Consider the following 14,062-nt stretch of genomic DNA (forward strand, 5'->3'; position numbering starts at 1 on the left):
TTTCCGGGGCAGCCTGGCAGCCCCTCTCGGTGTCTGTGTTTGCCATCAGAGCGGGCACAGCTGGCATGGATCACAGTCCCCACCGCTGCCTCAGGCTGAACACTCAGCCAGGCTGGGGACAACCCAGCACCCCCACCTCTTGTAACAGTGAGTATGTCCCTGGGCCCTGCTGCCCTGTGAGAAGTCTGCTCCAGGGGCTGGAGTCCTCCTCTCTGCCAGCTTCACCCCATTTCCCAGGGTTCGAGTTGTACCTGCCCTTCTGTGAATGGGGCAGGGCTGCTCAGTCATGTGAAGTTGAGGCCCCTCTGAGGTGCCTTCTCCATCTCCTGGTCCCAGCCCCTGCCCTGTGCCCTGCCCCAACACCAGTGCCCTGAGCACACAGAGGGTAAAGGTCTGGTCCTGTCCCAGCCCCAATCTGGTGGAGGAACCAGCCTTCCCACCCCAGGAAGACTCCAGACTATCCCCTACCTTAGGAATGCCCACTCAGAGGGAAGAGGCAGTCCCTAGCTTTCAGGAGCTCCTAGTGTGATGGGGAGACAAGTGGAGAGAGAGTGCCCCCACCCCATCACCACACCCAACCCACTCCTCAGTTTCTTTCTGGACAAGGTGAGGAAGCCAGATAATCCTGAAGAGCCTCCAACCCAGGGGGACATTTTGTGTCCTGCTAGCTCCTTTCCAGCGTCTCCCGTCCCCTCTCCCTACCCAGCATCTTCACTGATCTGCTCCCTCTCCTCCTCCTTCCAGGTACATCCTCTTCTTGCCAAGCCCTCAGAATCTCCAGGCAGATATCCACTTTGGCTCTTGCAGCAGCCAAGCGGCTGCAGTAAGGGATGCAGTGGGGTAGAACAGAGGTGGCTGGGGAGGGAGGAGGTCCTAGCCAAGGCCAAGTTCGAGAAGGCTGGGCAGGGCACGAAGCCAGCCCTAGCAGCCCAGGCCAAAGCTACCTCAGCAACTTCTGCTAAGCTCTAGCAAGGCATCTATGCTTGGGTGGCAACCCACAGTTGAGAGGCTTGTTGGAGAGAGGGGCATCTGGTGAGGTCAGCACAGCCTCCAGAAACCTCTCCAGAGGCCACAGAGAGTCCAGCCCAAACCCTGGACTCAGGAATAAGAGAAAATGACGTGCCCTCCTCCTAGGGCAGGTACTTAGGTCCTGGAAAGCTAGAATCCAGAGCTGAGAGGGCCCCAGAGGACCCCTGCGGGAGACAGGAATCTCCTCTACTCTCCCAGGGGATGTAGAGCCCTGCTCACAAGCCTTCAGGGGCAGGAAGCTCATTCCTGCTGTGGGAGCCGCTCCCCTGAGAGGTGGTTCATGCTTCAGTTATCAAACAGCCACCCATGCTTCCTCTGTGCCAGGACCTGTGCTGGGCTCTGGGGCTGCAGAGATGCTTGTGGTCCCTGCCCTCAAGGGGCTCGCCTTCCAAGGGGTGAGGCAGATGCTGCCCACACGCTGCCATAGGGGAGCTGTGAGAACCTGGAGGCGGCCGTAAGCCAGCCTTCTGGCAAGGTAGATGGGGGCTGGGAGGGTCAGGAACTGCTTCCCACAGCAGACAACGGACCCACAGGGCCCCTGAATAAGCAGGCAGCTTCAATGACCACGTAAATGCTGACAACTCTCAGCTTTGCATCTCTAGCCCTGACACAGCGCCTGAATCCCAGACTTAAATATCAACTGCCCCCTCAGTGTCTCCACTCGGCACCGCTAACTCATCCGGGGCACAGACAAAGTCACCCTCTGACCACACAGCACCTGGTCTTCCCTCTCTCGGTGAAGGGACTCATCACTGATAAGCCAGACACCGGGAGCCAGGCCCCCTCCTCACCCTGTGTCCCGCCAGTCAGGGCCCCTGCTCCTCCCCACCTCCGCTCGCCAGCCCACCGCCACCCAGCCCAAGCGCTCAGTCATCCCCCTCCCCATCCCCCATCCCCCCGCCCTCTCCCGAGTGTCTCCTCATGTGTGTTTCTGCACTCAGCCTCCTTCAATCACTCAGTGACAGTGATCTTTCCAAAATGCAAATAAAATGATCACCTCTCTGCTTAAAAGCTTTCAGTGGCTTCTCCCTGCCTTTGGGATAAAGGTTAAAACCTTGAACCAGGCCTGCAAGGCCCAGCACGGCCTGCGCAACTGTATCTCGGCGGCAGCGTTCCTCCCCACTCTCTTCACCCTTTGTGCCGGACCTGCCTGGCTTTGTCCCGTCTCAGAGACCTTTGTACACGGTCATCGCACTGTTCCCACCACGAGTGCAAGGACGTGGGCTTCCCTCCTTGCTCCTTCCAAATGACTTCAGGGACATCTATCTGTTCTTTGCATGTTCACTGAACACCATTCTCTGGCACCCTGCACTCTCAAGAACAACTGCGGGGCACAGCCAGTGGTCATAAAGCAATCGGCACGCTCAGAGCCCGCGGTCCCAGAGCCTCCCAGCACCCCCAGAGGCGTGTCCCTGATTCTAGCTCCCCTCCTGCTCTTCTTCCATTTCTGGGCTGGGGGCTGGGAGCGAAGGGCTGGCAAACGTCCCCCTCCCTTCACAGCCTAGACCATTCCCGGGCCTTAGAGAGAGCCCAGAAATGAAGTGCTCAGGCTGGTGCACTCCACCTGGACCTCAACTCGTGCCCCTGGGCTCCCAGACAAGCCAGCCTTCCTCAGGCTGGGCCGGGCGCCACCTGCTCTGTGCAGTCTGCTGGCACTCCCCGAAGCAGGAGGCCCCTGGTTATCCCTGGGCTCCCAGGACACTCAGCACACCGGTACTGTCAATTCGCTTGCTGTTGTGCCAGTCTCTCCCCCAGACCAGAGAGTGCTTGCTCGGCCCTGTTCAGGGGCTGGGTGTTTTCATCTGCACACCCTGAGCCGGGGCAGCCCCAAAGGAGAGGCTCAGAAAAGCCTCAGCATTACAATTTGGGACAGATGTCACACAAATATATGTGTTTGTTTTCTTCTTGCATGAACCACTGTTCTGTTCTGTGTGCTTCCCGCGGAACTTTCCGGGAGAAGGTGCACCTCCGAGTCTCACTGGCCTCAGCACTGGTCTCAGCCACGCCTGTTACCAGCTGGGACCTAGTGCAAATGCTGAGCTCCTTAGGGCCTCAGTTTCCACCCCTATAAACGGACAACATCCTCCTCTAAGCGTTTCCATAATTAAATGAGCTGTTATGCAAAGGGTATGGCAAGCAGTCTGTGCTTAATATTTCCTTCCCCTCCCCCCACCCCAACCTTTGAGCCCTGATAAGGAGTTGACATTTATCTCCATGAACTTGAACCTATGGTTGTCACCTATAGACCTAGTGAATCCAGGTCATTTTGAAACCCAGTCCTGACACAGTCACTCCTGCCCACAGATTTTGATACATGTGTTTTCTTTGGCCTCATCTGAGTGCTTCAAAAATACACCAGACCGAGCAAGTCGGCACGAGGGACCGAGCCCCGAGCAGGGCTCCAGCCTGCCCTCCAGACTGCTATTGACCCACTAATCAATTCTCCTCCTTTGGCTGTCCAGCCGGCCAGGGACTCCCCTGGAGTATCACTATTTGATCCCCCCCCCCATCTTACCATAAATATACTTTGGGAGATGTTCCAAATGCCTTTTCAAAGTCAAGAATCTCAGGACTCTGACAGACCCCGATCGGTTCTTCCAAAGGAGGAGAGAGGGGAGGTTAGCTTGACTTCCTTTAAGGTAAACCCATGCTGGGTCCTGGTGACAACCACACTTTCTTCCTCATTTTTAAATAATATAAATCCGTTTTTTTGGCTGTATTTGCTAATGCTGTTAAATCTGAAATTTTTTCAGTCCTCAGTGAAATGACCTCACTTAGAAATGACCGAATCAACCCAGGCTACTTACCTATAACAGTTGACTATTAGATAAAAAGTTTAAAACACTGAAGTGAGAAGCTCCCTCTACCAGAGGAAATTCACTTTCTGAATGAAGGTTTTCTCTATAAGAAGGTAAATTTCCATCCTGCTCTTCTGATTCACTGTCAGTGTGAAATGGTGCAATTCAAATAAGTGCTGTCTTCTTGTACTCCTGAGTCAAACGTTCACTTGTTAAAAATATAACAACATTGTGTCTTAATAAGAGCTTAGCTCTATATTTTAAGACCAAGAAAATAAGCTTGGCCAACTATGATTTTTGAGGTTTTGTAAAACTGTTGAGAACACAAAAAGCCAGTACAAGAGGGAGCACAATAACATCCAGCAGGAATAATTTGTAATTAGAAAACCCCACGCAATTCTTCAGCCAGGGATAATGGTGATCCATCTCCAAAACACATGTGTCCCATGCTGGGCACTGATGAGCCTCATCAGACATGCTCCTCCGGCATTTTTCTCCGTCCTGAAGGGCCCCTAATTGCTGCTGGGTGCAGACAGACGAGCTTCTTGCTGCTCCTCTCCGGAGACCATGATGATTAAGAGCAGGCCTGGGGCCAGCCAGCCGGGGTTGGGATCTCAGCCGTCCTCCTACTCACGCTGTGACCTTAGACGAGCTGCTTACCCTCTCTGTGCCTCCGTTTCTTCATCTTTAGACTCAGGTCTGGGAATCACTACCTTTCAGGGTGAAGGTTATGAAGACTGGACGAGCTGCCACGGGACATCTGCCTGACTCAAAACGGGTCTTTATTCTCCCCAGTTGCTGGGGTGCTCATGGGCAAGGCCAAAGAAGGGTCCCTTCTCCACTCCCCATCCTGCTCCTTCTCTTTTGTTAGGGACACATGGCCCCTGCCAGAAGTTCCAGGCCATGTGGAGGGGCACCGTGCCCACAGTGGCTCTGCCCTGAGGTCCAGTGTTTTCTCTCCTCTTCAGTGCTTCCCACCCCACCCTGGACCACACCTGGCCCTGGCCCTAGCCCTGTCCCAGCTGGACTGCTGGTGGCTGGCCCCCACTAGGCAGGGCTGGTTTGGCTCCAGCAAGGGCTAAAGGTTCTTCATTTTGTTTTCTTTACAGCTTAACCATCTGGGTTGGGTAGAGGGGCAGGAGAGGGGCCAAGAGAGGAGGAGAAATGCACTGTTCCCACATTCCTTCCTCTCCTGCCCTCCCTATAGTAGGGCACAGGCTGCACTCATTCCAGACTGTCCTCAGCCCCAGGAGAGCTCCCCCAAGGGGGCCCTTGGCATGGTGTCTGGGGAGGTGGCAGTGATCTGCCCCATCTCAGTAGCACCTCCACCATCCCTCTATCTGCCCCGCCCCCACCTTTTTATGTCCTTCCCTGGTTCAGCCTGTCCTGCCTGTTGAGTTCAACAGCTTCTCTCGGCACTTGCCACGTGCCTGTCCCTCCCTGGAGCCGGGCACTGCGGGGCACAGAGAGGATGCAGGCCAGGGCTCTGCCCTCCAAGCACTCATTTTACCGCAACAAAAGCACAGCCTGCAGAGCACGCAGCCTGAGCTGGACTCCCCACTCGGCCCCTTTTAAGCCGTGTGATCTTGGGTCAACTACTTAACCTGACTATCCACTTCTTTATTTGAAAATGGGGGCCAAAGTACCTCCATTTCAGGGCCCCTGTGAGAATTAAATACAATCCTGTATGTAAAGTCCTCAACTCAGCGCACTGCATGCAGCAGATGCTCAGTCAAGTCTGCCTATCTTCCCTCCCTCCCTCCTTCCCCCTTCCCCTATAGCCAGCTGCCTCTGCCAGAGCAGAGGGTCACAGGAAGGCCAATGGGTGGATGTAGGGCCCTCCCCCAGCAGGGGAACCTAAGAGCCAGGGCCATTTGGGCCTGTGTGGGGCCAAGCCCCATGCTGGGCAGCTGGGGTGCAGACCGGCAGGGTTCCGCCTGCCAGGTGCTGCCTTTCAGAAGTAGACTCAGTCCTGTGACCTCCTTTTCTTTCTCCCAGTGGCTCATTATGGCTGATTGTGGGCTCCTTTTTAGCCTTTCCTTTTCTGAACTTCCAACTGGCTTCTGTTTTCCCTCCCTGGGGCTGGAGACACACCAGCAGAGCCACCCTGAAGCCCTGCCTCAGCCAGGCCCTGCACTGGGGGGGGGGGGGGGAGAGCTGTTGATGCTGGGTGCCCCCTGGGGGCTGCTGAGGCACAGAGTTTGGGGTGGCCACAACAGAAAACTACTTCTTGACTGCTTAGGCTACTGTCCATCCATCTGTCCTGAGGGTCCTGTCCTGCGTCCAGGAATATGGGGGCAGCCAATATTCAAAGTTTGGGCCAGGCTTCAAGGTTTTCCTGCCCACCCCAGCCTTCTAGAGAGCTGAGACCAACCCCCAGGGACATCTCTACTAGGGTGGGGGAAGCCACCCCAACCCCACCCATGGCTGAATACTTTCTTGATCATTTTGAAATACAGTTGGGAAACCTAGGACTAGAACCTGACCCACTAAGGGTAACCAGCACTAGATCGTCCTGGGAAATGGGCAACATGAGGCTGGAAAGGCAGAGGGGCTCAGGGTGCCAGGGAACCACCAGTTCTGGAGGCCTGGGCTGGTGGCAATAAGGTAGTCCATCTGCAAGGAGCAGGGCTCCACCACTCAGCTGTGGGAAATGGGTCAGTCATGAGCCCCAGGGGCAAGGATTAGCAGCAGCAGGGCTGAGACTCTGGGGGACCCAAACATGTCCAATTCTTTGGAAGGACTGAAACCGCAGCCCAACAAAGCTGCTCTGCCTGGGCAGAGGGAAGCGGGGCCACAGTGGCTGAAGCCAAGCATGGCTGTCACATGCGAAGAAGCACAGGTCCATGGAATGGGCAGGCAGATCAGGGAGATGTCACCTGGGGGCTCTGTGCTGAAGCAGAGAAAGAGACAAGGGCATGCGGACAGAGGAGTCACCAGAAAGTCTTCCTGGAAAAGGAGTGTCACTAAGAAAATCAGGGAACCTGGTGTCAGAGATTTAGGAGGTGAACTGGAGGTAGGCTCACTGGCCATCGCGAGCACCAGGGCCTGTGCCGTGGTTACCTCTGCATTCGAGGTGGGTGATGGGGGCATGACACTGGAACTACTCAGGCCAAGGTGTCCTCCCTGCTCCAGCTCCCGCGGGCAGGAGGCTGCCACATGTTCTCATCACACCTTCTCACCTGGAGCCAGAGCCTGCTGGCTCTTCTGCTAATAGCTTCCAGGTGTGTCCTTGGGCCCATGGGGCAGACATCCAAGAACACACCCCCTCATACCCAAGTCTCTTCCCTCTGGCCACCTTCAGCCACAGAACCTGGGCTGGCCCGGTGCCTCCTTGTGAGACTGAGCATGTCTAGGCTGTGGGTCTCCATAACTGTAGGCCTGTTCCTTTCTGTGCACCCATAACTCTCTCTGCATGTGCATCTTTGCAGGCATCATCTCTGTTTCTGAGACTACATGTCCAAGTGCTTCTCTGTGTATTTCACAGCAAAGCTTTCCTAGACTATAATACCAAATTCCATCAGTGTTTATTGTCTAATAAAAGGAAGCCCAATATCACACTTCCTGCTTCGCCTCCCTAAGGCCCTAAGTTTTTATTCCAGAGTTATTTTCAGCCTAAATGGAGAAAATCTGATTTATGCTGTGCTGGGGGTGACTTGGGCTCAAGAAGATGAGAGGCTCATGGCTGATGAACTGCAAAGAAGCCAGGCCACCATAAATCACACCCCTGCGGCTTGCAGCAGGCCCCCAGCTCCACTTTGTAGGCACTGGGTCCATTTTCTGGCATTCTCCTGACCCAGGCTGATGCTGAGGGAGTATGTGCAGAGCTTATACTGACCATCAGCCTTATCGGCACCATCCTCACCATCACCTCCTTCTTCTTCACCAAAATCACCATGGCCATTACCATTATCACCCCTCTAGGAATGTCACCACCACCACCATTCCCACTGCTTCACTATCAGTGCCACACTGACCGTCACCATCACCATCACTGTTCCATTGCTAATGTCGAAGATGCCATTACTTTTCAACAGCTAGCTCTCCTTCTTCCTCAGTCAGAAGGACCATAGGTTTTTGCTGGGAACACTGCCTCCCAATTAAAAGGCTGTATTTCCCAGGCCCTTTGAAACTAGTTAGATGTGGCCAGTAAGTGGCCAATAAGTGAAAGTGTTGAATAAAATTATAGGATGTATCCATAAAGGGAAGGGGCACACTAATTTATCCTTTGCCTCCATCTGCTAACTGATGTGATGGCTGGTGCTCTAGCAGCCATTATGCACCACAAGAATAAGGACTACATACTAGGGAAGGCAGGGTGGGAGGCTGAGAGGAGTGTTGGTTTCTCATGACTGTGGAGTAACCTGTCAGACTCTGGACTGCTACATCTGGACTTTTTGTAAGAAAAAAAATGAGCTTCTATTTCCATATCATTTAGGAAATTGTTATTTTGGGCATTCTGATGCATACAGCTGAACCTAAACTTGATTAGTATACTTTCTCACATGTTAGTTGCCTTTTAAATAGCACAGGACAATGATCTCCACATGAGATATGGCAGGGAGAGGTAAGATATGAGAAAGGGGGAAGAGGAAGAGAGAGGGGGTGATAGAGAGAGACCGAGACTGAATTTTAGGACATGGGAAATGATTCTACAATTCTGACCCTCCGGGCCACCGTCTCCAAAGACGTTCAGCACCACGGACAGCTCACTGGCTGTCGTAGTGAGGGCAGGAAAAAGGGAGAAGAGGGTTTGGTTTGGTTTGGTTTGGTTTGATTTTTGTTTTTGTGTGTGTAGTGGTGGTGGTGGTGGTGGTAGTGATGGTTTTCCTCAAGATATGTTCATTAACCCCTGCTCTGTGGCAGGTGCTGTGCCAGGAGCTGGGATAAATACCAAAACAAATTCCCACCAAGTCCACGTTTAGCTCCCAAGACCAGAGCAAGCAAATCAACGTGGGAAAGCTTCCTGAAGCAGAAGAAAGGGACTGAGAAGCCAGATAAGGGGAGAGACAAGGCTGTGTGATAGAATGAACAGAACACCGGCGCGTAAGGGACCCTGTGAGGGTGGGAAGGGCTCCACGGTGGAAAGGGGTGAGACAACTGCTCTGTGAGTTAAAGGAGAGTAGCACTAGGTGGGAGATAAAGTGAGTCCTCAGGCCCCACCCCTTCTATTCCTCAGACTTGACATCAAGAAATTTCAGTTTCTGACCCCAGGAATCTATGATACTATGACTGTATGGAGTCTATGACTGAGATTCTACAATTCTAATTCTAAGGCTCTGAATCAGAATCAGTTATCTACTGCTGTGTAACAACCTCCTTTCTGCCCTGCCCAGAACTTAATGGCTTAAAACAGCAACCAGTTAATTTGTTCACAATTCTGAGCCAGCAATGTGGCCTGTGTCAGCTAGGTGGCTCTCCTGGTCTTATCGGGGTCACTCAGACAGCTGTAGTCAGCTGGAAGGTCACCTGGGAACTGGCTGGTCCAGAGGGCTTCAGCTGGGATGGCCCATTTCCGGTCTCCTCCTCTAAGAGGCCTGCTTGGGTTTCTACACATGGAGATCTTGAGAGAGCGAGAAGAGGGGAGTCGCAATGCACAAGCACTTCTTAATCCTCTGCTTGCATCACACTGGCTGATATCTCAATAGCCAAAGGAACTCACACGGCCAAACCAGTCAGTGTGGAAAGGGACAGCATGAGAATAAGGAGAGGCAGGATTCACTGGGAATGTTCCTACAACAACCTCCTGCAGGCTCTAAGTGTTCCATTTGCCACCATTCATATTACCAGCACCACAGGTCTTATGTTCTGACTCAAACAGACCATGGTTCTATGGCTCTCCGAGTCTGTGGTTCTTAGATTCAACATTTTGATTCCAAGATTCTGTAATTCTAGAAGTAGAAGGCTGGGTACAGCTGAGGAGGACCACAAGGATGCAAAGGAGGGCAAGCACACTAAGGTCACTCCCAGATCTAAGCAGGAACCCCCCTGCCTCTCCCACTTCCATCCCTTATCCCCCTACTTCCTGCCTGGAGCAGAGCCGCAGCATGAGCACTAAGTGGGAATCAGGAAACATACATCGCTAATCTGGGGTGACCCCACGCATAGCTCTTAACCTCCCAGTGTTCTCATGTAACCAACAGAGATGGCAATCCCTGTCTTCCAAATGACAGCGCAGTGGTGGGGTCAGAGGAACTGGGTCCGCTAACTTCCACTATCAGCAACCTGACTCTGGTCCAGCTTAAGAAGAAGGCTTTGCTCCCACCACCCCCAAATTGCATCTATTGCTCCTGAGACCAAGTCTTTAGGAAATTAAGGTTTATATAGTTATTGCCCTTGGTCTACCCTGACCTCTACCTGCAAAAGAAAGGAAGGAGGGGAAGGGAGAGCAGGAGAGGAAAGAGACGGCTGCTCCTGACTCAGCGGAATTCACACTGGACTCCGGGGGCCGGCCCCTGCCTGGCCCGGAGCCTCAGGCTTCTCTGCCCTTTAGCTTCCCCAAGAAGAGGCACGTGGAGGCAAAACGTAGCTGTGCGAGAGGAGACCCAGACCAGGGCAACAACTCATGACATTTTACAGCTAGAGCGACCAGTGGCGACCCACCAGCTGGCCCACCCTGGAGTGTCGATGAGGATACGGAAGCCCAGAGAGGACCAGGACCTGCTCGCAGCCGCACAGCCGCCAGCAAGGGGCCAAGAACAAGAGCCTGGTTGGGTCACTTCCCTTTTTTCTAACCCTCGGTTTCCAATTTTAAACCAGGGATAAAAAAAAAATGCAGCCTGGGACACCACTCAGAAACGGTGAAGCACTGTGAAAGGTAGTAAGGATATTATGGGTTGTCCCCAGAGCCTGGGAGTCTTGGTGGGGTAGGGCGGAACGGGTGGGTGACTTTCAGGGGACTCTCCCAGCTCCTTCACTCTGGCCTCTCCCCAGAGGCCCAGGCCGCAGAGTGGAGGAGGATGCCCATTAAGGATCAGAGTTATTTAAAAGCCAGTCCCCCCCTCCGCCACCCCCACCCTGCCCTGAGTCCAAGTGGCCTCTGCTGACTGAATGGAGAAAATGAATCTTGGGGCTATGGATTTTCCTGTGTCTCACAGCGGTGGGGGAAGGGAGAGTGAGAGATGGGAACAGCAAAGCCTGCAGCGGAGGCTTCCCCTCCTGCCAGCATGGAAGCAGCAGGAGAGAACCTGGGGCCTGGCCCGCTACCTAAGGACTGAGCTCCATCCTGTCGGCCTGCCCAGCTGCTCCTCCACTTGCCTCAGTGGAAGGGGGAGCAGAGGGAAGGGAGGCTGCTACAGCATCACTTTGGGGAGAATCCCCTATCCTATCACCACTTTCTAGTTGGGGTGGAGCCAAGTTCAAGGTCACACACTGAGAAGGATGGGAAACCAACTCCAGCAAGTCACAGTATTACCTTCCCTTCTGTGACCCCATTTGTAAAAAGTCAAGGGGCACTGACTCAAAAGCCTTCCAAGACCATCACACACGCACACACACACACACACACTCTTCTTTGCAGACAGGGAAACTTAGATCTGGAAAGGTAGACTTGCCACAGACCCCTCCAAGAGACAAACCGGAGTGGGAGAAAAATGGGGAAGGGGCTACCTGCTGGGTGACCTCAGGGAAGTTGCAAACCTCTCCAGGCTTCCCACTAAGGAAGTGGACCTCACAGAGGGCACAGCCTTTTCGGGGTGAGAAGAACACCAGTGGGGGAGCTGAAATAGGGGAGGGAATAGCACCTTGGAATGCTGAGAGGGGATCTGGGGCCGAGTGGGATAATAAATTCAGGAATTGGGGTCCAGAGTAGCTGACGTGGGGGGTTCTCAACTCAGCACAGGGTGCGGCTGGGATGACTCACTCGTTGAGCCCAAAGGAAAGCCTCCTCGGCTGGAGCTCTCTGCCCACAGGCTTCCAGGGGACGTGACCCAGCCACACCCCGCAGGGAGCGCCCAGGAGGATGGGGAAGGCCTTGACAGAGGAGGCAACAGGAAACCTGAGCTCTTGTCAGGCTCCAGGTCAGTCGGCTTTGCAACCCTGGGGGAAAGCACTTAAGCTTTCTGGGCCAAGTCTCCTGGTGCAGAGTGGGGATCCTCACCTAGCCTGCCTCACAGGGCTGGGGTGATCAAGCCAGAGATGTTTAAATCATTTTCATTCCCTAAATGTTCCCTACTGCCTTCTCCATGCTGAGTTCTGAGTGGTGTGCTGACAATACAGTAAGTCACATGGATCTCAGGCCCTGGCTGCTGACCATCAGGGGCTGCAGGGAAGATCTAGCCCTCCGACCTCCAAGTGAAATTCGAAGGAGAGAAGAGAGCCATAAAGGCTTCCTGGAGGGGGCAGAACTCAAGCTGAGCCCTGAGGGGCAGTGGGCTGGACTGGATAAGAGCTGAAGGGAAGGAGCACCCCTGGTGGGACAAACAGTCTGAGCAAAGATGCTTCCGCTGGATGCCTCAGGGAATAAACATGCAGCCTCAGATGCAGCCAGACATACATGTATCGAATGCCTACCACACGCTGAACTCTGACAGCCCGAAGATGCACAGGGCTGTTCCTCCAGAGAACAGACTTGGCTCCAGGGGCCACCTGGACAGAGACGGGAACCAAGAGGAGAAGGCGGGGAGGAGGCCAGGTAGACGCATACAGACAGACAGCAAGTGGCAATTTTTACTATGTACCATGAATGTGCTGTGCTGGGAGGAAAGAAGATGAAATGAGGTAAAAATGACATGGGAGCCGATTAGTCCCAGAAAGGGGCAGTGCCTCATCCAGAGCCACAGGGTGACAGCGTGGCAGGGTGGGTGCTAGGCCCCCCAGACCCTAGGTGACATGGCTTTTCTTGTTTTGAAGCACTTTCCATTTACTTTATCACAACGGCTTTGAGAGGACTGGGAAGGACAGGAATTCAGAAGCCCACCTGCTTCCAGAAGTAGATGCTGACAGGGCAGCGGCAGCGAGGTCCAAGGGCACGCCGACCCACCCGAGCATGAGCGTCCGTTCCTGGCCTCGAGCTCCCTGGGGTCAGGACGAAATTTCCCGGTGGTGATGGACCCTCTCAGATGCAGCCACTACCTTGCACAAAGCCCTGGGCAAGGACCCTGGTGCCAGGTTACCAGGCGAAGCCCTGACAACCGCTGGCTTTGGGACAAGTTCCTGGCCCTTTGACTTCAATTTCCCCATTTATAAAACACAATCATTACCTTGTGCTCTGGTGCCTAAGGGTTCTTGGTTCTTTTTGAGTCTTCTTTTCCCAACTGAGGTGTTTAACTCCCCAATCAAGGCTGCCTACTGCCCTGCAGCCCTTTCGTGGTTGGGGGGCATCAGCCCACCAGGAGCCAATCACCATGGGGGTATGGGGAGAGGGCTCTTACTTTGGCAGTTAGACTGTGAGTCTTCAGAGTGTGGAAGCAAAAGGAGCTCTATGCAGCAGAACAGGGAAGCAGAGACCTTTTCATTCGGTCAGTCTTTCATTCATCTACAAACATTTACTGCACATTGCCTTGTGCTAACCCCTGTAGTAGAAACACAGCAGTGAAGAAGAGTCCGTGCCTCCCTCTGGGGGAAATGTGAGAGCCAGGGCTTGGAGCTGACATGGCCCAGGGCTAGGGGATAGTACAAGAGCTGAGTGAGGGCCCAGCCCCAAAGGCTGTAGGAGAAAAGACACCACAGTTGGTTACCTCCACAGACCAAGGGCAGGTGGAGGGCAGGAGTGGGCTCAGAGTGCATTGGCCAGTCTCTGGGTGCACATGCTTGCATGCATGGGTCTGTAAACCTGCCCCTCCCAGAATACACCTGGGAACCTGCATGGGCCCAGAAGTATGAATGTTCAAGTGTGAATGTCCTTATGATTCTGGGACACATACCAGGATGCACTCAAATCTACGTTCATATGTGCACATGTGTGAATGAACCTTCATGTGCTTGCATGAGGCACATCTGAGCCTGCCTGGAACCCTGCACAAGTTTATGCAAGCCTTCCTATGCATGTGCGTGCACATTCAATCAAGTATGAATCTGTGTGTACTGACATGTGGACAGCCTCACATGTACATACGTGCAGACATGCCTAGTCATATATGTGCAAGTTACTGTTCTCATTTGCCAATACCTGGGAGAGAGGGGAGGGCCAGCTCCCCCTCCCCAACCCCCCACCCCAGCATCAACAGCCCTGGTCCTTAACGTTGGTCCTTGCCAGAGACCCAAGCCACAGCAGGGTCTGCCTTTTCTCCTTAAGT

This window comes from Phyllostomus hastatus, unplaced genomic scaffold (assembly GCF_019186645.2).
Source record: "Phyllostomus hastatus isolate PE091 unplaced genomic scaffold, TTU_PhHast_1.1 phas_scaffold_317, whole genome shotgun sequence".
Taxonomy (NCBI): domain Eukaryota; kingdom Metazoa; phylum Chordata; class Mammalia; order Chiroptera; family Phyllostomidae; genus Phyllostomus; species Phyllostomus hastatus.